Genomic DNA, 23,862 nt, shown 5'->3' on the forward strand with positions numbered 1-23,862 from the left:
AAGTACTCCTGCACTAAGGTACTTATTTAACCCTCGTGTCGTCGGGGTTTCACAAACATTCGAGCCACGTACACGAGCATTCGTGGATCCCAGAAAGCTTGTCCTACGGGGCAATGGAACATGTGACACGACGCGCTCCGTGGATTTAGCGGTGGTGACCACTTGCTACCACTTCACTATCCTTCGTTAACACTCACACCATTCAATTAATCAGGAACAAGTTGTTTACACACAATTTGTTACATACATTCTTAATTGGATCACATTCTGAAGCTCAGTATAGATATTGTCATACGAGCCTTTGTTGGTATAAAGGTTAGAGCTTACAGCATTAATAGATAACCACGCTAGATTCATTTTCTACAAAGGACATAAAAAGACTAGAATACTACCGTAAACTTCGATAAGAACGGATAATATTATTCATTGCCATGAGAAATATTTCCATTAATTAATCTATCTAATAATAATCCTAGCAGATGTTGAATATGTCAATGTTTAACACAATTCTAATGAGTGAGATACGTAACATCTGTCGCAAAGACATACTTAAAACTGTAGTGATGTATCTAAATTACGCTTGTAATAAAAGTTTTAAAGCAATGTTGCATTTTTAATCATCAATTAAGGCAATCATTAATCATAACTTCAATGATTTTGTACCTGTGCATATGCTAAATAAGAAACTAAATTAACTATTTAGTAACGGTTTCTCACGTGAATTCATGTTATTTATTGTTAACTAGCTGTTGCCCGCGACTTCGTTCGCGTGGTTAGGAGATATAAGTTATGATTTATACCTGCCCTGCTTTTTCCACATTTTCCATTGTATCTTCGCTCCTATTAGTCGCAGCGTGATGGTAGGTATATAGCCTAAATCCTTCCTCGATGAATGGTCTATTCAATACAAAAAAAATGTCAATTTGAACCAGTAGCTCCTGAAATTAGCGCGATCAAACAAACTCTTCAGCTTTATATATTAGTATCTATAGATAAGTTAATAATAAATATTTTTTAAGAAACTAAAATTATTATAGAATACATTTTTAATGTTTGTTTGTGGGTAATTGCTGCAAAATAGACATGAAACAAGTTTTCAACTAGGAAAAGACTAGGAATGTAGTTAATTTTCAAAGTAGCAGAGGATCAATAGGTAAAGCACGTACCTAACCATGAGCATTTTAGCACAAAAACTGACACAGAAAATTTTAAGGCATGTGTAATGCGAGGGATGACATAGGTTAAAAAAAAAGAAAGAATCGCGAAATTTCACTAATTATACTACCCGGACGGCCGGATATCATGTTTTTTTTATATTAAATGAATGAATGCCCTCTATTGTTAAACTTTAGAGTACTGTGCCACAGCGCCATCTAGTCATACTATTATGTACTAGCTTCATTACCCGACCTTAGTACAGTACGACTACTCGACACTAGAGAGCAGTGTACGGCCACGGTCTAAAATCTAGCATCATAATAAAAAATACGATTTAAAACGAATTTTGAGTTCTTAACTTTAAATTAGTGCATCCACGAATTTTCATTACAGTTATGCAATCTTGATACAATTTTATAAACTACGAACAAATTTCTTTCATTTCTAGACGGCAGTGTCAAAGGAGAACATTTTTTTCAGTTTGACAAGAGCGCAATCACTATTCTTGTCTGACAGGTTTTATGCTGTTAAATAGAGATGTGCCACTATCGCTTTCGCTACTCAAGTTCATAGTAACTTTTTAATTTATTCGGACTGTAGAAGTTTTGCGGGCGTTGCTCGACGCGTCCCGCTGCGTGTAGATCGTGTTTAGTTTATCCGTACCTTGATAAAAGTGGATACGTTCGCATTTACTGTGTACGGAACGCGATTTAACAATTATCGATAATTATACGACATCTGTCAAAGTTAACTATTCCGGAATTCTGTGTAAACGATGAATTTCGTGTAATATTTATATTCTTATTCGACGATATTGCAGTGCTGTGTGATAAAGTGTCCTTTTTCGTGTATTGTTAAAACTATGTGAATATAATGCCTGGAATTTGTGATGTGTATTGTGTGTAACCACGGTTTGGTGTGTGAGGATTACACAGTTGCTTATTCGGATTAAAAATACGCACAAGTGAGTAAATATTTACATTAACTGCTTGAAATATTACGTTAAGTTACGGTTATTATCCTACTGTGTTTGAAGTCGATGCTGTATTAGTGGTGCTACACAAGTTTTACTCAATCTATCGAGAATGTAGGTAGGCTGTATAGCGTGAGCATGGACCCCTAATTTTTTTTTTACGTATAAATTCTAAATTCGAAAATTTGTCTGGTATTGTTGCCTTCTCAGCACCGTGGAAGGAAATTTTATTCAAAAACAATTTTAATTTTATCTTTTCATTAATGTAAACTAAACACGTATTTTTTTTTCAAATTAAAATAATTTAGCGGTATATTGAGAGTAATTGAGACAATAGTAAAATTGAAAGGTGTGTATAAATTTTCAAAATGATTGTGTAGACTTATACTTACTTACTAGTCAAATAGATTCTCAGTCATATTCTTATATGAAACTGTAAAACCAAAAAAAAACATTTCCTAATTGCCTACCTGTGTTCAGTAAATATTGTAAAATGATTACCTAAATTACCAATAATGGCAGTCTTCAATCATTACACTGACACTCCAAGGACTTTGCACCTGTATGCTAAATTCCTGTGTTATGTTGAGTACACATTAAATTTTAATAATTTGCCTACACACAAATTATGTGTAAAATTCACAGCTATCAAAATATGCTTGAATTTAAGTTTGCTTAAGTGAATTTTAGTTAAGCATGCTTAAAATTTTAAATTTGGAATGACTTCAAAAATATAGAAGCTTCTTTACAGACTAAATAAAACTGTAATAGATAATTGTATTATGTAGCTAACTTGTTTATTGTAACTATTAAGAGGAAAACACATCTTATATTTAGCACATTATGATGTCACTGTATTTATAAACACATTAATACCAAATAAATATTATAGTGTACACCTTATATTTTAAATCACATGTTTCAAACATGTTTATTTTTTATCCATCATTATTATCCATAACATTTATATCTTTAAAAGATTCATGCTCAAATCTTGTCCTAATGATTAAAAGAAAAAAAAATCCTTCATCAAAAAAAGGTGAATTGACATTAGTAGTAAATTAATAACTTAGTAAGAAATTAACAATTTACTACTAAATTGCTCAGAATAAAGATTATTAGAGAATAATTCTTATATGTCAGCCAAATATAGTTAAAGATAATAAAATTAAGCGGGATAGTGATGTTCAAACACCTTTTTTTATAAGGCTAATATTATTAAGCCCTCTTATTATTTAATAAATTTTGGTATAGAAAATTCCACTATATTTAAACTTACTCATGGTTTCTGGAAAAAGTATAAAATTCCTGTCAAATTTCTATGATTGGCAGATTGCCTATGCATCCATGTATCCCTTATTTGTGAAGTATAATACTTTTAATATAACTATACCATAATCATTAATTAATTGCAAGGAAAACCTAGTTTATTATGGTCATAGCAATCAATTATGTGTGTTCTGATACAATTAATAACGAAGGTTGCTCTGTACAGGTTTAATTACTTAGCAATATTTAATTATATAGCTATCAATAAAGCACAAATAGTTGTTACACATTTAGCTATAAGTATCATTTGTAGGAATTTTCTGTTTGTTAATAAAAAAATAAGAGTTTTGTTGCTAGGTCTACTTGGAAAAGCTCTAATAATTCATTGAAAAAGATTTTTGATGATACAAAAGGTAATACTGCTTACATATGTATAATATCCAGCCAGTATTTTTGCTAAAATTAAGACGAAAGTAATATTTTCTCGTAGGTAGCTTTCGTAATTCTCATAGAAAAGTATAAATAAAATTACGACGTATTGTACCTAAGCGTAAATAATTTACTTTTCACTCTAAGAAAAATCTAATTTCAAAATATCTAGTTATTAAAGTAACTCAACGAAGTTAACAATTTGACACCCACAAATTAAGCCCGCTTTTAAGATGTTCAGCGCAATTTAATTCTAGGGACGCGCCGGCAGGGCCCGAGGACAAATCGATACGTCGCCCAGCCAACAGCTGAGCTGCGGCAAGCGACCCCTTGCCTTGCCGTTGACACAGTCTGGTTCAGACGTCATTGAAACATTTAGAACACGTGTTTGGCCTGGTATAATAACAAAATAGTACTCTTTTAACTCTTTATAACCTAAAATTAAAAAGGATCTCCAATTTCAACGGTGTCTTTCTATTTTTTTTTATTTATATGGCACTAGTAACTGTAGGTTTGCTGTAAATATGTTTAGAGAGATAACTTAAAAAATACACGTCTTCATTATCAAAATTCGACGTAAAATTAGTCCAACGATTTTGATTTTAGCTTAAGTTTTTACCGAAAAAGAAAATAAAATAGAAAAATAATAAAAATTCGATGATTTTTCTACGAGAAAATCAAAATCATTAAAACAAAATGAAGATTAAATCTTTAGTCATTTAGTACACAAATGGACTAATTACCGAGAAAGAGAAAGTTCAATTGTTTTATCGATATCACTCTCAAAAAGCGCGTTCGAAACTTTTTAACCAATTAAAAATATAAACAGAAATTCAGGCATTGCAATCTCTATTTCGTATCTCTTAGCTAAAATCGATTGTTTAGTTCAACTTAACTAAAAATTTAGTAAGTAAGTTTGAGTAATTCTAGTTGTTCTTCATTAAATCCGTAAAAGGATCAATACGGCTCCGAAACACCAAGAATATCTAAATTATTCAAAAGAAATCTCCCCTCTTTCTTTACTTCCTAAATTTGTTTTTCGTGTCGATATGACCACACTATTCCGTTTCACCCCCGCTCCCTGGCGACTGGCAAAGATTTACGAATATTGCTTGAACGTAACAAGATTTTTTTCTTTATAGAGGTATAAGGGGACTTTTTGTTCTTGCTTGCCTTTCTTTTTTACATGTGTAAAAGAACCTTGAAAGGTTATTACGGCCAGTAGTTAATTTGAAGTCACGAAGTAACCGCGATTGACAATTATTGTGCCGCTTATTGGCTTATTATACTATGTACCTACTTACCCATTAAGTTTTAAAGCTTGTAATGGCTTGACAGTGAGCTCACATCCTGACAAAAAATGTTGACGAATAATTATGGATATGAGAGTCGTGTTCATTGTATGGGGTCAAAAATCTGGTCTCTGTAACTTAGAATATTTTTTCTATGTGTGTAAGTACTTGCCATTCTGCTAAATCTTACCATAAGTTTGTGAAAACATCAATTACATGACGTCTTTTTGAGTTTTAAGTGATCAAGCAAAAATGTAGGAAAAACATCCATGAAGGTTTTATTCGTTTTCTCAATATTGAATACAAAACTCATTGATGAGCACTCGTTTTCATAGACGTATTACATAGACACATACGTTCTCATAAACAAGTATTCTAAATTCAAACTCTAACCCTAAACTTTATTAATTGTAGCTGCATTATGGCGCATAGTGACGTCAGAGACCGGTCTGCAATGTGCATTGCACATGTACTGGTTGACATTGGGTGTCAGTACTGTCAGCAATAGAAGTCGGCTAACGCCAGTTAATTTACGATCCACTTAATTTTTTTTTTTAATCTGAAGCTAAAAATAATTTAGCCATTTATAAGTGGTACAATGGTTTACGTGATACTTGTATTAATTGGGAGTGTTCAACTAGTTTTGGAACCTAACCGAGACTTAATCATGACCGCGTCTCTGACGCGTCAGCCCATAATTTAGGATTCCGATTGAGTACGCGCGATTAACCGTTATCGTTATAGTATACTCACGGACCAAAGTATAAAAAAATATATATATTTCTTCTACATATCTTATCGTGATATTGATTCAGTTTTAAATGATGCAACGGTTTACTCACTAGTCGGGCACTCCCGAGTCCCGATGAATACGCGTGAGTAAACCTTGCCTAGTAAACCTTTAAATTTTGGAAATTTAAACGTCTTAACACACGTCTGTTGCTGGCTGTACTTTATACTGTGTGTCCATTCAGTGCGTTTATGTGTGCTTCGTAAATATGTGGAAGAATATTGAGGGCTATCAAGCGATTGGTGCTAAAAACATAACCTTGTATTTTGTTGCGTATTCATCTAGATATAGAATCTTTAGGTACATGTTTGCTTTGGTCACAATATTCTTAGCGAAGATTAATTAAAGGAAATTTTCATAGTCAATTCTTCGAACTATTTTTTTACTTGCTCTAGACAAAATGAAACTGAAATTCAAGCTATACTTCCATCTTGCAACCGGACCGAACTGGCGATACTTTACTCAATCGTATTTATCGGGAATTCGGGATCGTCCGACTAGTTTCGGACCTAACCAGAGTCCTTCATCTATAACCTAAATGTCACCTTTTACCGATTTGGATGACTGGACACTTTGCTTAAGAGATATGGTATGAATTTACCTTTACCTTTGATTGACGTATAGGATACTTTTTACTGTTTTACCATTATTTTTACCATCTAAATCTCTAATCAAGTAGGATATAAGTTTATATACTTTGTCATAAAAAATAATAAACACACTCATATAAAGATTTTATTTACTTACCGCAGCACGTCCATCAATTTTTAAATCCACTGCAAAGATGTTTATTTTCAAAGCAATAACAATTTATCACTCAGTTTCAATTCATTTCAAAAATACAATTTCATGTAAATTAGCAGTCAGTCCTGCAGTCTAGACCAGTGGTTCCCAAACTTATTTTGTCTACTGCCCACTTTGAGAATAAATATTTTTTTAGCGCCCCCATTTTTTCACCTGTTTAAAAACCACTATAACTTGAAGTTAAATTAATTAATAATTGTGACCTATATAATATGTATATTAACGGAGAATTCTAAACGAAACTTTTATTATAACCCGCAACTTGAAACCTGAGCGCAGTCTGTAGGTAACATACAATCACAACGTCCCCATTTTCTTTCTGGGTCTCTTACCGCCCCCCATGAGACCTGCAGCGCCCACAAGGGGGCGTTATCGCCCACTTTGGGAAAGACTGGTCTAGACGGTTAAAACATCTGATTACGATCTGCAAATAGCAGAACTGTATTTTTGTAAGGAAGGTTAGGTTGCAAAATTTTACTATGCCGCCTGCAGTAATGCCCGTTTGTTGATACCAGAATATATTTTTCTATATGTCTTACCGCATCTGATAACTTTCAGTCCCGGTGCAATTTTTTTTCTTCAGCTCTCATTTAGTTTTTTTTTTCAGCAAACGCATGTAATTGTACTCAATTTTGTATCAACCCAGACCTCGTAGAAATCAGACACGTAACAATCTAATATTGTGTATTAGTCTACGAAAGTTATTCCATTAATATTAGACATAATTTTAGGGCTGAAACTCAAATTTGCGTGGCCTGGTACAAGAAAAACTAATGTTACGTGAATGCTTTAGCTTAGCCAACACACGTCCCAGTCTATCTAGTATCGCGACCTATACTACCTATGTGGGCAGAATTAGCGTGTGGAGTGCTATTCAGCTGTCTAATTGACCTAGTTTTTGTAAAACTCTTTGTTACACTGTGTCCGTGTCTGTGTGTTTGTGTTTGCCTTTTGTGTTCTGTAAGGGGAATTTAAAAGGTTTGTGTTGTTTGTTCGCTTTTCCCGTTTTGTAGTTTGTTGGATGGTGCATTTACTGCATTTTTGCCTTGTATAGCCTTTGTACTTAATTTGAAAGAAGCACCACTAGGGAACCACCGTATGTTAACCTAAGCGATGAAAAGGTTTATTCTAAGGAGTTTTTGAGATTAGGCATATAGTTGCGTTATTCAGTAATAAAATCTTCTCTGGCCACATAGATCGCAGATTTTGAGATCATAACCAAGCGGCATTTCTGTAATCAATAAATGATGCAGCGGCTTACTCGCGCATGGCTACCGGGATTGTCCGAATAGTTTCGGAGTCCTTAATCATGAGCTGACGCGGCGCCAGAGTACGAGTCTAACTCGAAACCGTCCCATCATTTAATAATAGATCATCCTCACGAAAGTTTCTATAAAATACTTTTGTAATTGCTACAGTTCATATTTTCGCCGTAGAAGTCAATAAGTAAGGTGATTTAGATACGTAGGCACATTTAGACAAATACATATTTATTTTTGTTCACGAAACTACATGACGGACATTGAAAAAGAATACGTCATGTCATGAAGACATTTTCATGAACCCGTTTTGAATGAAGACATAATTTATAACGTGCATTTGATTTGTGTCGTAACACTTTACGGCCCACATTATGATAACATGCACGAACCACGAACTTCCCGACTGGAGTATCGATATTTTTAACTGGAGCAGCACTAGCCGGGTAGGAAGGAAGTCAAGTTTATTACCGTATTTGCAGAAATATGTTCCGTAAATATAGTTATACTAGCTTTTCGCCCGCGGCTTCGCCCGCGTCGATGTCGGTTATATCGCGTTTCCAAGAGAACTCTTCAAAAGTCCGGGATAAAAACTATCCTATGTTCTTTCTCAAGGTCAACTCTATGTCTGTACCAAATTTATTTAAAATTAGTTCAGTGGTTTAGACGTGAAAGACAGAGTTACTTTCGCATTTATAATATTAGTAGGGATAGTTTTTCTTTGAATATACATATGTATTTGTGATTCACAAAAAGGAGATGTTTTTTCTCTTTTCTGAAATTGAAACTCGTACCTTGTTTGTTAATTAGTTATAGGACAGAATTCTCTAAATTGAAATTGTTAGAGTCTGGTTTATTCACGCTCTTTTTCCGGGATATCACGACTAGTTTCTTACCTAACCTGAATCCTTAATCATTTTCTGATCCCAATACCATTTCCATATTCATAAAAATACTTAACTCCCAATAGAAAGCAAGTCTAATAAAATAAAGTAATCCATCAACACCGCTAGTAAATAAAATAAAAATATATCAAAAATACAACACCCAACCGAAGAGCTTAATTAACCTCCCTGGGTGTAATAGCCCATCCAACAGTCAGGATTAAACTGTCAGGTAACTAGAACAACGACCGTTTACGTGAAACGGAACGACCGACCACTAATTAGCTCTTCCTTTATTACGATAGTTAAGTAAATTGTTCAAACAAAGCGTTTTGTTTTAACGCGTCATAATTTTTGTGATCAACTCTAATGAAGAGAATTAAGTTGAGGCTGGCACAAATAAAACTTACAAAAAAAAAAACATCGCAAAGTTTAAAATTTGTAAATAGAAAACTTGTGTTTGAGAAAATGGCTTTTATAGCAAATTAATTTGTAAAAATTAATTTATAAATAATTAGAATTCTAAATATACCTTACGACATTAAAATTGGTTGGACACTCAGAAGTTATGGAGGAAACCCATCTTGAAATTCCTAGATAGTAGATACTTAGACACAATTTGTGAGTTGTAAATAATTTCGAAGATTTTGAAAACACCTAGATGTGTTGCAGGATTCCCCTTTATTCATAACAAGAAAAAATAATGATCATGTTATCTATAGAACCAATCTATAATATCAATACTATCCTAGCAAATATTTCTTTCAAAACCGCCTTAAACGTATTCACCAAAGACCCATCTACGATCAATGGTTTCCAAATACCAGTTTTAATCGTCAAAATAGTATCTGTAATAGTAATGGTACTCTTGCTTCACAGTTACCTTTGTAATGGGTATTTCATGCAGACTTACCGCGACCGAGTGCTTTGACGGCGCCGACGCTTACGTAACACACAGCTTGATATTCGAGTAACAGTTGTTACTGATTCTAGCTGTTTACTATTAACCTCTAGCCCTAAATTAGCTTGTGAATGCGGTGTGGTTGGTGTTTTTAGGGTTGCAAGGCGTTAATGCGGAATCTTTTTATAAGGATCTGCTTTATGTCTTTTGTCCGTCCATCCGTCACCCGGGTGATCGCTTTTTTTAAGAGTCATTAATTCAAAATTCGAGATTTCAAAAATTCGAATATTCAAGATTTCAGCATAAACGGTTCAAGAAACCTTCACAATTGACTTGCAAGACTTTTTGACAGATCACTACAAACTGCAGTGGTTGAATAAGATACATATTATAGATACTTGACTTGCATGTTCTACATCGCATCGTACCCAGTAAGTACATGATCTTGTATGTATATAATATTGAAATTGAAGACACTATTTTTCTAGAGATATAGAAAGGATTGTTTTTAAAAAATAAACCTGTTACAAATCGAAACGTCTCAAATTCGATTACTTTCTTACCTTTCAAATATAAATCGACGCATCTGCGTATAAATCAAGTTTGTTTCCACGTTTTCTACGTTATATAAACGATTTCTATTTGTGATAACAATCATGCATTTGATATGCACATCTGTGGCCTGCCTCCACATCTTATGGTATTACTGGAGCACTTGCGAGAGAGAGATGGCGCTCTATGCTATGTACTCCTCTGTCTCGCTTCCGCCCACACAATTGTAATGCTTCAAATGGTGTTGTAGGCCATCTGCATGCAATTTGCGAGACGGACGAGTTCACACGTCAAAGTTACTAAAACATTTGTATGGTAAAATAAATGGATGACAATGTTGCAGTTGTAAATTGTGGGTATGGTATGTAACTTTATTTGGAATGCTGGTTTGACAATGACTGGTACACATATATAATATATCCTGGGACAACTCGCACACGGTTATCTGATCCTAAGCTAAGCAGAGCTTGTGTTATGGTAACCAGACAAGTGATAAACGTACTTATATATTTCTAAATACATACATCTTATAGATAAATTACACCCAGACACTTAACAAATGATCATGCTCATCACACAACATTTGTCCTGGATGGGAATCGAACCCATGACCTCCGGTATAGCAGTCAGGCTCACTAACCACTAGACCAACAGGCCCGTCATATTAGCGAACAGTAGCGGATGCGTTTATTTAACATTTGTTTAGATACAGCTTCCTTGTTATTAATTATTTTTTAGTTTTTATCTGGATTGCCCGACTAGTTTCGGACCCAACCGGAATCCTTAAACATGAGATGACGCGGCAGGGTCGCGAGTTGAACTTAAATAACTTTACTGTGTTAAAAGATAAATTTTAAGCCAAATATCGATGGCCAATTGATTCTTCAAAATACCTTGAGATACACATACAAATGTTAATGTAATATACCTAGGTATATATATTATACATATATATTCCGTAAACTAACTCACATTAACCTGCAAACTATGTTTTGCGAATAGTCTTGTAGATATTATCTGGACAATTATACCTGTAGTGTATCGTGTTAATGACGCATGCGCAGTGATGCCCACCTCATTACTGACAAGTACTTAGATATATCAAGTTGGTCATTAAGTTATGAAATAGTATTGCTAGGTAATCTTAAACGGGTTTGTTACATTTTAATGTGTTCCTTAGACACACTCAAAGTATTGAAGTTGTTATAAAAAAAAAAATATCAAATCCAAATAATTATCAAGGAAACGCTCTTAAATTGGGAAGTGTTCAAAAAAGATTATTTGATAGGCAAATGGATTAGCAGAACCCTCATGAATATTAGAAACTCAATTTTCAAAATGTCAAACGAAAAAAGCTCAACAAAGTTATCCTCAACAAAAGCTTAAGGGACTGAGATCTTTTTTAATAATTTTAACACCTATTTGCTTTTACGTAGATCAAATCTTTAAGAATCAAGATTGTCACAAATGCTTTGCAATTATATATCTTCCAATAAGTTTGCAAAGCATGCTCTCTCAAACTATCGCTACAATGGAGTGACTAATCCCGAAACGTTTCGAAACCGTTCGCTCATATTATTTGTAGCCTCATTGACTATTGTAACAGACAGACTGATGGCCCAGTTCATATATAACTTCTATCTATAACTACAACTTACACAGTTACATAGAAATCTCATCAACAACTCCTGAAATGATTTAATTCGCCTGAATTAAGACGTCGTCTTGCTGGAGGTTATACTTCAAGCATACGAAAAAAATGATGTAATTTCGTATCTACATCATCACATCACTATTCCCATTACTACCTTTTTTTTTTAAAAAAAAGTTGTGTAAAAATCTCTAAAAACAAAATTTGTTTTTCGAAATTTTCGTCTGAAAATACCCCGTTTATTAGAATTAATTTTATTCAACTCCACGATACTAACCTTCTCATATAAAGAAGGATGAGCATTAAACTATATAAGACTTATTATATCGATCGTCTCCCACAGTGGGTGTCTTCAAACTATTAATCACATCATAAAGTAATGTTATTGCGAATGTGGAAAAGAGATGCCACTCGACACCATGTATAACGCTGTCACTCTTCCACAACTCTTAAAATATTACATTGCAGACGTTTTGGTAGGTGGTGGGCTCTCGGACTATTAATCATCTTGGATGCCGTCTAGAAATGAATTTGCACAGCTCCTTGCAGTTCTGACAGGTTGGATATTGCCTTTTTATATCCATTCGATATTACTCTCGTAGTTGCTTTGAAGGTGCGGATTGAAAAGTGTGATGGGTTTCTTAACACCTTGCTTAATCTGGACGTATTTCGAAAAGCTAATAATTCCAGATATTTATTTATTTAAAACTTCTCATGCAAATAAGTACGATGGCGGATTTAATGCAAGATGCATTCTCTACCAGTCAACCAAGAAGTGGTGCAGAGAAACAAAAAGTAGGTGGCTATAGTTATGCCCATAGATCTTTCCCAATTGGGAACTAGGCTATTTTAATAAATCCTATTTTCCATCTGACATCAGTCGAAATGCAGGGTTCCTAAAGTAATATGTCACAACTGCCAGCTTTGCGATTGGAACGCGATCGTTTTTTGTTTCATCCAAACATGTTTTATTGTAGCTTCATCTAGTTTTGCGAGTTACTTCAAATTAGTACAGCGCACAGCTGACAATTTTATAATACCGGTCCAGTCTACTACATTAGAGGTCAATAAATGCGATACAATTTAAAACAAAAGCGAACTGTTTCGCTATAACGTTCCGGATATTAATAACACTTCCTTCCGTTGTCGCGTCATATGGTGGAACAGACTATCGTATCGTTTTTAAACCCTTTTTATGCATCCGTAATTAATGTTGCATAAATACTATGTATAGATTAGGTACGACAAAAAAGTTTTATTAAGCTAGTATATGTTTTTAAAATTAGTGTTCAAGCATAGGGTTCTAGTCACTCGGAAACTAATTAAAAAAAATAGAATTGTGGACAGTTCGGTTTTTGTTCCATATTTATTTCTCATAAGTTCATAGTTTTAAGGTCTGTTGTGTGCCGTGAGCACCTCCGAGAAATTTAAGTTTCCAGTAATTTTACTTAGGTACTTAAATATATTTTTTTACTTGTCACAATATCACTAAATTTACCTCTTCATAATACGAGTATAGATCTGTACATATTATTTTCAATTTACTTTATAAATCTCTCCATTCACGGCTATTAATGAACCCGCGATTCAGTATTTATAAATACACGATTTCCGCGATGTACGTAGTTGTCGATGAATCACACGCGTTATATTGTACGGGCGTCGTGTTGGCTTGCCCCAAACGTCGGCCAACGCACTATCAAGTTCACGGCCATATTTACCATAAATACGCGCTATTTCTTAATTACGAGTCTACTTTTTTTCCTTGTTCCGTATTTTTAAACGACCTTTTTTACTAGTGCCTGTAATACCTGTCTTATGTAATGTCAAATTGCTGACAGATGAGTTTTTGACGTTTATTATTCTGCATTTTTTTTTAAGTTGTACAATGTTAATGCATTGTAATTCAATAATTAAACGCGTATGCTTGTACAAACATTGGAGCCTAATCCAAGAAGTTTGGAAAACTCTTGAGGGATGAAGTGAAGCTTGTATTTTTGGATTCCTAAATTTTTAAAACCCCTTCTGAAATTTTCCCCTCTGTGATTCGGGTGTAGTAGTATTCTACTGGGTACAGGTAAGATTACCAGTAAAAGAAAGGGTTCCTTATTGATTTTTGGAATGTTGAGTGCTTGGTAGTCATTTAGAAGGGTAGATGGTGCCTTTTATTTCCGCTTCCGATTCTATCCTTTTGATTATTTGCAGCACTTAGTTCGTAATTCACCAAACCACGTTCTATAATTTGATACGTTATCTGTTCTAGGATCTAAGATCCTAGCTACAAATCAGTTTTGTCCATTAAAAATCGTTTTTTTATTATTCTAATATAACCTTAAATAATTGGCAATACTTTGTCTAATCTATGGAGCCCCGTTTGACGTTTTCAACGCGACGTAACTTCGCACAGGCGTAACCACACTACTTAATAATAATTTCCTCAAACCAAAAAAAATCCTCAAAAAACATACATTATGTATGACTGTGTGAATTAAAACTCCTCGTTCACCTTAATAGAAATACAATTAAAGCATTAAAAACTCAAAACAAACAGTAAAATGTTCGCCACGCGTGTTATTTGTGCCGCTGTAACTGTACTCAAACAAAGGTAGCACCGAAACTTAGCAATTAAACTGAAGGTATGGTAACGGACTGTTAACACTTAAAACTGTTTCTAATTATTTGAATTTAATATTTGTATATTTTTGGAAATGTGACTATTTAGCGTCGAAACAGACTCCTAGCCTACCATTGGTCGTTACAAGGTAAAACACTCCATTGTCATGTAGTGTATGACAACAAGAGGTGTGACATGTTCCACAAAGGTCCAGCTTTAGACTAATAAGAGCTTTTTTCTTTGGTATGGCGGGAGAATCCTCATTGACACCCAGTAGTGTGTAGTGTTAGACTCCTATTGTCTAAACCTGAACTTACCTGCATCGTGTCTCCCGCGTTTAGCTTATGTGTGCCAGACTCTACTCGCATCCTAAAAAAACTTCCATCATCTTTAATGCTCACTTAATATCTTTTGTGTACGACATGCAACTTAATCTGTCATAGACGATCCGAAGTTTTATTTGTAGAACGGTGTAGAGAGCAGTCTCTCGGCCCTCTACACCGTTTAGTGCACCATCTCGCTTCCAGAAATCCAACCTTCTTCCTTTAGGAGCTGATAGTACCCCCCTGTTTCTGATATACATTGTAAAGATACAGATACGTACGTCTATAGCCCACGCCGCGCGCCGCCTCTATGTCTAATTAACATAGTACTTTGCATATGTGGTCGTAAACCGCAGACATTGACCTTCTGGTCTACAAATAGCGTAACATTCACTATCCTATTCATTTTACAAGTAATATTGTTATGTATAGGTTGGAATTTAGTTAGATCTGCTCGGGTCAGCTGGTCACTTGGTCATAGGGGATTTTGTCAATTAAGATTTTAATTAATAAAGATATTTTTCATGTAGATCGAAAGTTTTTAAATATTTTTATGTTTTTATAACTGTGGTGCCATTGCGTATAATATAGATTGATATCTTATGCTGCATAGATTTCTAAGTAAGTGGTGGTGGTCACGACTACTCAACACGCCAAACACACTGTGCGCGACATGTCGTGGGTTCGATCCCCGCGAAGGAAAAGAGTTTGTTTGATACACGAGTCTTTTTGTGAGTGTGGCTTTAAAACGAAAATTAAATTGCTTAGAAGCTTATTGGAAACCGTCTTAACAAAGAACAACACATAGATCCTCGCTCCCACGACGCAATGAAAGATTTCGATATCGAACGAAATTAACATCATCAGCAGCAAATACCGCCAAACGAATTCAAAGAGCTTCCTTCATAGGCAGTTGAAATTGAATTCGTCAGGAATCAGAGATTAAAGTCTTTGGGAGTTAGAATTACTCGTCAGCCGTCAGGAATGGCAGTCGCCGGTTTTTATAATAAGTGAGTTACTTGGTTTAGGACAAGCCCAGTTCAGGTACAAAAAAATAAGCACAGTACTTAATTAATTTACCAAACATCCAATACAAATAAATTTTGCAAAGCATATTTATAATCAACTCGGAGGAGCTCGTGGCTAAGCATAAGTGAATCGATCACAGGTTAAGCTATGCTTGACGCGTTGGTCTGTAGATGGGTGACCATCTTTGTTATAACGAGTTCCTCCGTGTTTCGGAAGGCAAGTTAAATTGCGGGTCCCGGCTGTTATTCCTACATCTTTGTCAGTCGTTACAGGTAGTCAGAAGCTTGAAAAAATTCTGACAACCAGTCTAACCAAGGGGTATCGTGTTGCCCAGGTAACTGGGTTGAGGCGGTCAGATAGGCAGTCGCTCCTTGTAAAACACTGGTACTTAGCTGAAACCGGTTAGGCTGGTAGCCGACCCCAACATAGTTGGGAAAAGGCTAGGCCAATGATGATTTATAATCAACCTCCTTTTAGCTCCACCATATAGTTATTAATTTATTTCTTCAAGTACCCATTGCCAGTTCTACAATAGTCAATTATAAACGATCGGACATCGAAGTGTGGTCGTAAATCCACGCGCGCGTAGTAAAACCTTTATGGTTAACTGTACCGTGTGGTAGGAAGTCAGTTATGATTTTGTGACTTAATATATCCGTAATATTGATGTCTATACTTCATTCTGCCGTTAGTTTGTGCGGTACCTGCAGTTATGGCAGTAAAGTCGTAAACCGAAGAATAATAGTATGGTTTAAGAAAAAGACGAACTTTGCGTAATCTATATCTATACTAATATATAAAGCTGAAGAGTTTGTTTGATTGTTTGTTTGTTTGAACGCGGTAATCTCAGGAACTACTGGTTCAAATTGAAAAAATCTTTCTGTGTTCTATAGACCATTAATCGAGGAAGGTTTTAGGCTATATAACATCACGCTGCAACTAATAGGAGCGAAGATACAATGGAAAATGTGAGAAAAACAGGGCAGGTATTAATCATAACTTATATCTTCTACCCACGGGGACGAAGTCGCGGCCAACAGCTAGTCAAGGGTTAATTTTTTGTCTGACATATTGTTTGTTGAAAAGCTGAATAAAAAAAATCTCCTATCCTTTTTTATAATCAGTCATTTGTTTCCCACTGCCGGACACAAACTTCCCTTTCCTTCTACCGTTTTTCTCGATAACCTAACAGAGGTCAGTTTTGTTCTAAGAGTCGAGTTCGTCTCAATCTTCTTCTTTTCCTCTTATCCTCCACTAACAAGGGCCTTGACCCAGAACTTAAATATTAGATCGTCTTAGTTAATGCATGGAATCTTTTTGCTATAAAGTAACTAGCTTATCGCCCGCGGCTTCGCCCGCGTCGAGGTCGGTTATATCGCCTTTCTAAGAGAACTCTTCAAAAGTCCGGGATAAAAACTATCCTATGTTCTTTCTCAAGATCAACTTTATCTCTGTACCAAATTTCATTAAAATCAGTTCAGTGGTTTAGACGTGAAAGCGTAACAGACAGACAGACAGAATTACTTTCGCATGTATAATATTTGTAGGGAATAATCCCTACTAATATTATAAATGTTAATATAATGCTAATATTATTAGGTAGACAGAGACAGACAGAAAAGACAGTCCTCAACTTATCAGGAGTTTTCAATCTATAGTGCAGTAGATGCCTCGCTATGTAACAAGAGTACTGGACTGCGGTGTATCACAATAACTTCTTTAATACTTGCCTAAAGCTTACGAAGTACGTTTAGTAAAGCCTCATCGAGGGGTCAAGTATGAAAGGGACGCTTTTAGGCATGGTCGATCTTACCACACTTTTAAGTTTTCGGTGTCCGACTAGAAATATTATATCCTTAAATCTTACTGGCGCGGTTAAGTCAAACTGTCTTTGTTTTGAGTATATAATATTCCCTATACGGCTGTTTTCATTTATTTTGGTGTAATTCAAAATCATTTCTTTACAGTGCGAAGAACAGATTCTGAATATTATGATTATGATCCTCTTTTTTGTAACTTTTTTGCACTGTACTTATTTTGTTACGTATAAAGCTCATCATAATAAGTTATAAATCTTTTGAACTTATTTTATTTCATCAAAACCGCTTTCTTCCACTTTCGCGCTCTTTTTCTAATTTTAAAAAGACGCTTATGTTATACTGTCATAACAGTCATATACCAACTAAATTACGAACGGAAATCTTAATCTCCATAATTTACTCTATAATCTCTGATTAGCATTAAAAAGCTATCAATCATGACCAAAAATGGTGCCTTTTATTATTAAGGCAAAGGAACGTCCGTATTCGGCCATACGTTACTCGCAGAATATAAAAGGCAAAGACATGCATCCATTCAGCCGATAGATGACGAAAAATATACCCCCTTAAATATCGGCCATTGGAGACTACTTCCTGTGTTGTGCGACAATCGGGTACGTTGACCGAGACGGACAGACGGACCGTCGGATGTAAATGGACAATCCACCGCAAACAATTTAGAAAAAAGAGGTACGAAAATCGACCTTACGCGGACAGAATAAAGGCGATGCTATTATGAAAGACTTAGTAGTGACGTGCGGTTGAGAGTACACAGATAAATAACGGTGTCTATAGTTCTTGAATTTGCGTAAAACCGTACGTTTTGGCGAATTATATGGGAGTAAAGTGTCCTTGACTTGCAAAGAATGTTGTGAGCTTTCACGAACGTGAATAACTTGTGTTTTATGAGAATGCGCGGCCATTAATTTGCTAAATCAGTTCCGGAGAAAGAATTGCTTTTTTTCGTGGAAGCTTATATGTTTTTACTTAAGGGGATATTTCTTTAAAGAGAAGCTATACTTTTTAGCTTAGAAGAGGAATGAACCCTCGCTTTATCCGTATCCAGTGAATGAAGAATCGGATTGCAGCTTCCACCAACTATTTCTACTACTCTTTCGAAGTTAGAATTGGCTTTGTGTATTTTCCCTGTATGCCATTTACCGAACAATGGAGACTAGGCGTTCTCACACTATTACCGCATCATAATTATAGTATTTTCACTCTTGTTAAATGTTCTAATTATCGCAGGTATAGTAAATGTGAGGAAACAAAGATTTCATTGCTTTGAACGTCGTTATATAAGGATGTTAAAAATTGAATGTATATTCTGGTGATGAAGAAAAATGTTTGATGTGGCAGTCAACAGTCAGTTTTACACAGAAACATGCATTTAGACCAATATATCTGAATAGTTTCATCAATTCGATTTATTGGTAAATAGTAAAACATAATAAGGATAAAATGTTACACCTCCAAGGTCACAGTACTCGGCGGATATTAATATATACTTAACTATTAATGGTAACCAAATTAGTCCATTTCTGTCGCAATATATCTGTTTGCAATAATTAGTGAATAATTCCCAGTGAGCGATATAAGCGTATCAAAGTCCCATACTAAAAAAGGTTTTACTTCTAGTAGGCCTAAAAAGGCAATTTAGAATTGTTAGTTGTTACACATCTAATGAATGAGTGCATGATGGATTAAGGCTGACCCTGACCTGGGTTCTATGGTTCTATACCTTATTTTTTGAATGAGAAATCATCAAATGATTCCTTCGGCTTGGGGTTGAGCGAACGGGAGTGTGAGACTTACTGACTATAACCCACCCAATACCCATATTCATTCTTTTGCCATTCGTGTACCGAGGCCGCGGTAGCGCTTTCGGACAACACCGCTGCCGCAACAGATGAAATATGTTGCTGTGGGTTAGTTTTGGAAAAACGTTAGCCCAGATCCACAAGTTAGGAAGCATATTTAATTTTAATATTAGGGTTACTTGTTCGGAAAGAAAAGCGAGGTGAATAAAGCGGGCACAGCTAGTTCATATACATTCAATAATATGTGGGTCTTTATTTAACTATGAAAGTGGAACAACGTTTCATCATGAGAGAGAGAGATATGAATGTTCATTTGTTAACACGAAATGAATAACTGAACATTGTCTGGCAATATTCCACTTGGATCGCACTCTGTTGATCAATCTAGGCTTATGTTAAACCTGTTAGTCGATTATTATTTCAACTATTTATTCTATACATGCTATACCCAGAAGAGCCAAGGGAGTATCATATTTTTTGGAACATAGAAAAATAAGAATTGTTCAGTAAAGAGAGGGAGAAAAGAGCGCTGTCCCTGTCGATAAACTGATACACAGTTTAGTGAGTTTAATTTCTGAATAGATGATTTCATTATTATTATTTACTATTTTTTCTAGCCCGCTATGTCCCACATTATTCATTAAAGCTAAAAAAATACTCTTGTAGGATCACTTCGTTGATCTCTCAGTTCGTCTGTCTGTCTCTGGCTCAGAAGTCGCCGTGCTACCCAAATTGGTAATATTGAAATCCAAATGCTCTTCCAAATTTTCCTCCCCACTTCCTGTAATAACCTCTATCACTGTGATTGTATTATCAGAGTTGTATCAACTGGTGTACTGATACACACTTAAATTAGAATATTTATTCGAAGTACCTTTTTCTACTAGGTTACCTAGAAGCATCAGCTTACAGCGTGGATGCGCCGCCTGGTTACCCGGCATGCGGCAACCGCTCCGACACATCGATACTTCCTACTTCTGTCTAACATGAAGATTTATTACTCACTTGCTATGTTATGTAGGGCAACTGATGCTAATATTCTTTGGAAAATAATATGTCTGTATTGGAAGTAAGTATGACAAAAGTAAATGAAGTAGGTAAGTATCGGTCCAATACTACGGTTTGATAAATAATAAAAAGGCTATTTTCCTCTAAAAGCATATGCGGAAAGGCTGATGGTAGTAATGCGTTTTCTATTACCGCCTCTATTTACCCCATTTTGCTCAATACTGTATGTTTTGTAGAAATTGTTTTAAAAATTAAAAAGCCTGTTACGGGAAAGAGGCTGCGAAGCTCATAAAAACCAATTTGTCTTGAATTACTCCTACGCCTTCAAAAACTCGGTTTTGTGTGGCCCTTTTATTGGAACAAGAAATATTCTCAATAGTGTTAATTATAAAAGCCTGCATAACAAAATAAACACTCACTATTTACTTTCCTTCATCTCCGATGTACTGATTAATTGACATCTCTTTGTAAAGCCGATTCATTCAAGTGCCATGTTTTGCCCCACGCGTACAAGTTATGCGGTTGTCTTACACTTCCTAGTTTTGTTTGACTTGCCAGTTGTCAATGGTGGCGTGAGAGAAATGCTCGAAGATTATATGTTGTATTTCGTATTGACTGTCAGATTTTTGATTTTGTTAAATACTTCCTTATAGTTAAAATATGTAGATTAATTTTGGGAACTATGGCCACGAATTTATATGTAATACTTCTATGGCAAAATGAAAAAAAACAAAGTGATTTTCAACTGACTTCAGAAAGGTGGATGTCAATTCGTCGGTATTTTTTAAATATTTGTTATCTTAGAACATAGGACTGAGTGAACTGATTTTGTTGACTCTTTTTTCGTTTAACGTGAGTAGCAAAATGATTATGTGGTAAACTTTAGACCTTGAAAAAGGACAGGCTGCTTTTTGGTGCGGTGATCAACATCCATGCAATGAAAATGCACACAAGATATTTTTTTTATTATCATTTTATTTCCATTCAAGATCTGTTTTTAATTTCTTCATAAAACAGTTTTAACCATAATCGCATAATTAACTTGATGTTTAGCTATAAATAAGGACGTCTCCTATTACAAAACCACTTTTATTAATAAAGTCATTTGTTATAATTATTTTCCTTATGACCTACATACCGAACGCATACTAATTACATTTACATTTCTAAACAATGCAACACATGTTACATACAAATCTCATCCGTCGCAATGGATAGATAAAACTACAACTTGTTTGTTTTTATATCTCATTTGTTTGTATGTCTGTGTGCGTGTATGTGTGTCTTTACGTCCGTTTACATAGTTCTCATCATCCCGTGATGCGTAAGGGTTGGCAGTAGATATATTTGATTAGTTTTTAACCAATTTAAAAATAAAGGAGGTTCTTGTTACGTCTTTACATTTTTATGTTTGTAATCTCAGAACATCAGGCTGGGTTAACCGATTTCGTTGATTTTTTTTTATAAACAGCTAGTTTCTGTCATTCAATGATATTAACAATTTCATCCAATTGGGCTTAGTACTTTTTGAATATGAAGTCGGTTGTCTGTTTTCGTTCTTATTTGATTTGTTTTTCTGATTAATCATAGTCGATCGGGGAACTCTAATGTTTGTAACTTTTTCATCTCATTATCATCTTATTAAGTTCTCTCTAGTTAAAATAATTATGCTCAGACAAATATTTGCTTTTATTGTATTGTCTGCTGAAGTACCTATGTGCAAGTAGTAAGTGCAAGTAGGTATAATTATTCTTTCATGAACAATGTCGAAGTCGATGAAGGTCAAAAATATAAATTAAAAATATATGCATTGTAACCAAACAGTTATTATTAAAGATTGTAAACGTGAAATTATGATAATAACCACCTAATTAAATTCATTGTTTTAATGGCCGACACTTGTTTTGTTGAGTCAGCCTGTTGTACGAACACGTAATGTCTAGGGCTGCCAAAACATATGAAATTAATTACTTAACATTACAATAATTATTGAACATTGCTTTTAAATGTAAAACTTTATAAAAAAAATATTCTTGTTAATATTACCTATCATTTCACTGTGTAAAATTAGGTATTTTTCATTTATCTCTTGACGTGATTACGACATTTACTCAGACAAATTGGCCAGACACTAATTAATAGACGCAAAATCCAAAGCTTAAAAAATAAGTCCTGTCATTTGTCCTCTGTTGTTTATCTGCACCCCATCTTACGGATAAATGCAATTTGTACCTATATCAGGTCATCAAGATTTGCATCAACGTATTCGCGATTTTAAATCCAACTGCACACCCTTCCACACTTGCCAACCCTAAAAGCAAACGAATGGAAACAGATGAAAAAGCATTACCGCGGCTCTGATTGCGTAACGAGGTGATTGAACCATGGCGTGCGTGCGAAACAAATTGTACGCGATTGTTGCGACGTCGGCTTCAAGCCAAGCTCGGCCTTACTCTGCCGCAAACATTGCTGATTGACTTAAAGTTTGGCAGTCTTGCGTGAATTGGCATTTAGCTGAACAAGCGTTGGTATAATGTTCAGTTCACTACGACCTCTATAAGGTTGTTGGCTTTGGCGACCTTCGTTGACAATGCAAGAGATGGGCACCGTATTTAAATTGTGATGAATGTAAATTAAATTATTTTATCGAGTAAGATCGTGGTCCATCAGTATATCATCGAAATAACATAAATTGTACTTGATTGTTTGAAGTTAGAAGAAAGTGCTTATCCTATTCGGAGTTCGCAAACCGCGAGCATGTCGCGATTCAAGCATCTGTGTTTCATCCCAATAATACTTGTTCTGAGTCTAGGTGTCTTCATGTAATTAAATAAATAAATAAATGCGGACAACATCACATACATGGTTCCGAACCCAAAGTAAGTTTGCTAAAGCACCTGTCTTATGGAATTCAGATACAACGAAGGTACCACAAACACCCAGACCCGAGACAATGTAGAAATGTGAATTTTTCACTGACCCGACCGGGGATCGAACCCTGGACCTCAGAGCTAGCGACACCTTGAAACCGGTGCGTACGCCATTCGACCACGGAGGTCGTCAAATTGTCTTGAATGTTTGTGAAACCCCCGCAACACGTCTTTCTAACGCTGTGTAAATTCATCTCTATTGATTAACCTGGAATTAATTCCTTAATCTTGGAGTGGTTTCTTCAGTTTGAGGTATTCAAATTTTAAATAAGAATATAAGTCCGTTCATGTGTTATCTCTTGGTGTCATAACGGTATGTCCTCATAGTGAGTCATGGCACACCTGTTCCTCACACT

The 23,862-nt window shown here is 35.1% G+C and overlaps 1 protein-coding gene across 1 annotated transcript in view; it reads left to right on the forward strand.

Annotated features, from left to right (window-relative positions):
- Positions 1-1,752: 1,752 nt before the first annotated feature.
- Positions 1,753-23,862, forward strand: part of LOC113493528 (unconventional myosin-XVIIIa) — a 270,245-nt gene continuing 248,135 nt past the window's right edge. The window contains exon 1 of the mRNA XM_026871543.1: positions 1,753-2,122. The gene's annotated coding sequence lies outside the window, so the exon portion shown is untranslated. The remainder of the gene's footprint in view (positions 2,123-23,862) is intronic.

The sequence above is a fragment of the Trichoplusia ni genome, chromosome 1 (assembly GCF_003590095.1).
Source record: "Trichoplusia ni isolate ovarian cell line Hi5 chromosome 1, tn1, whole genome shotgun sequence".
Taxonomy (NCBI): domain Eukaryota; kingdom Metazoa; phylum Arthropoda; class Insecta; order Lepidoptera; family Noctuidae; genus Trichoplusia; species Trichoplusia ni.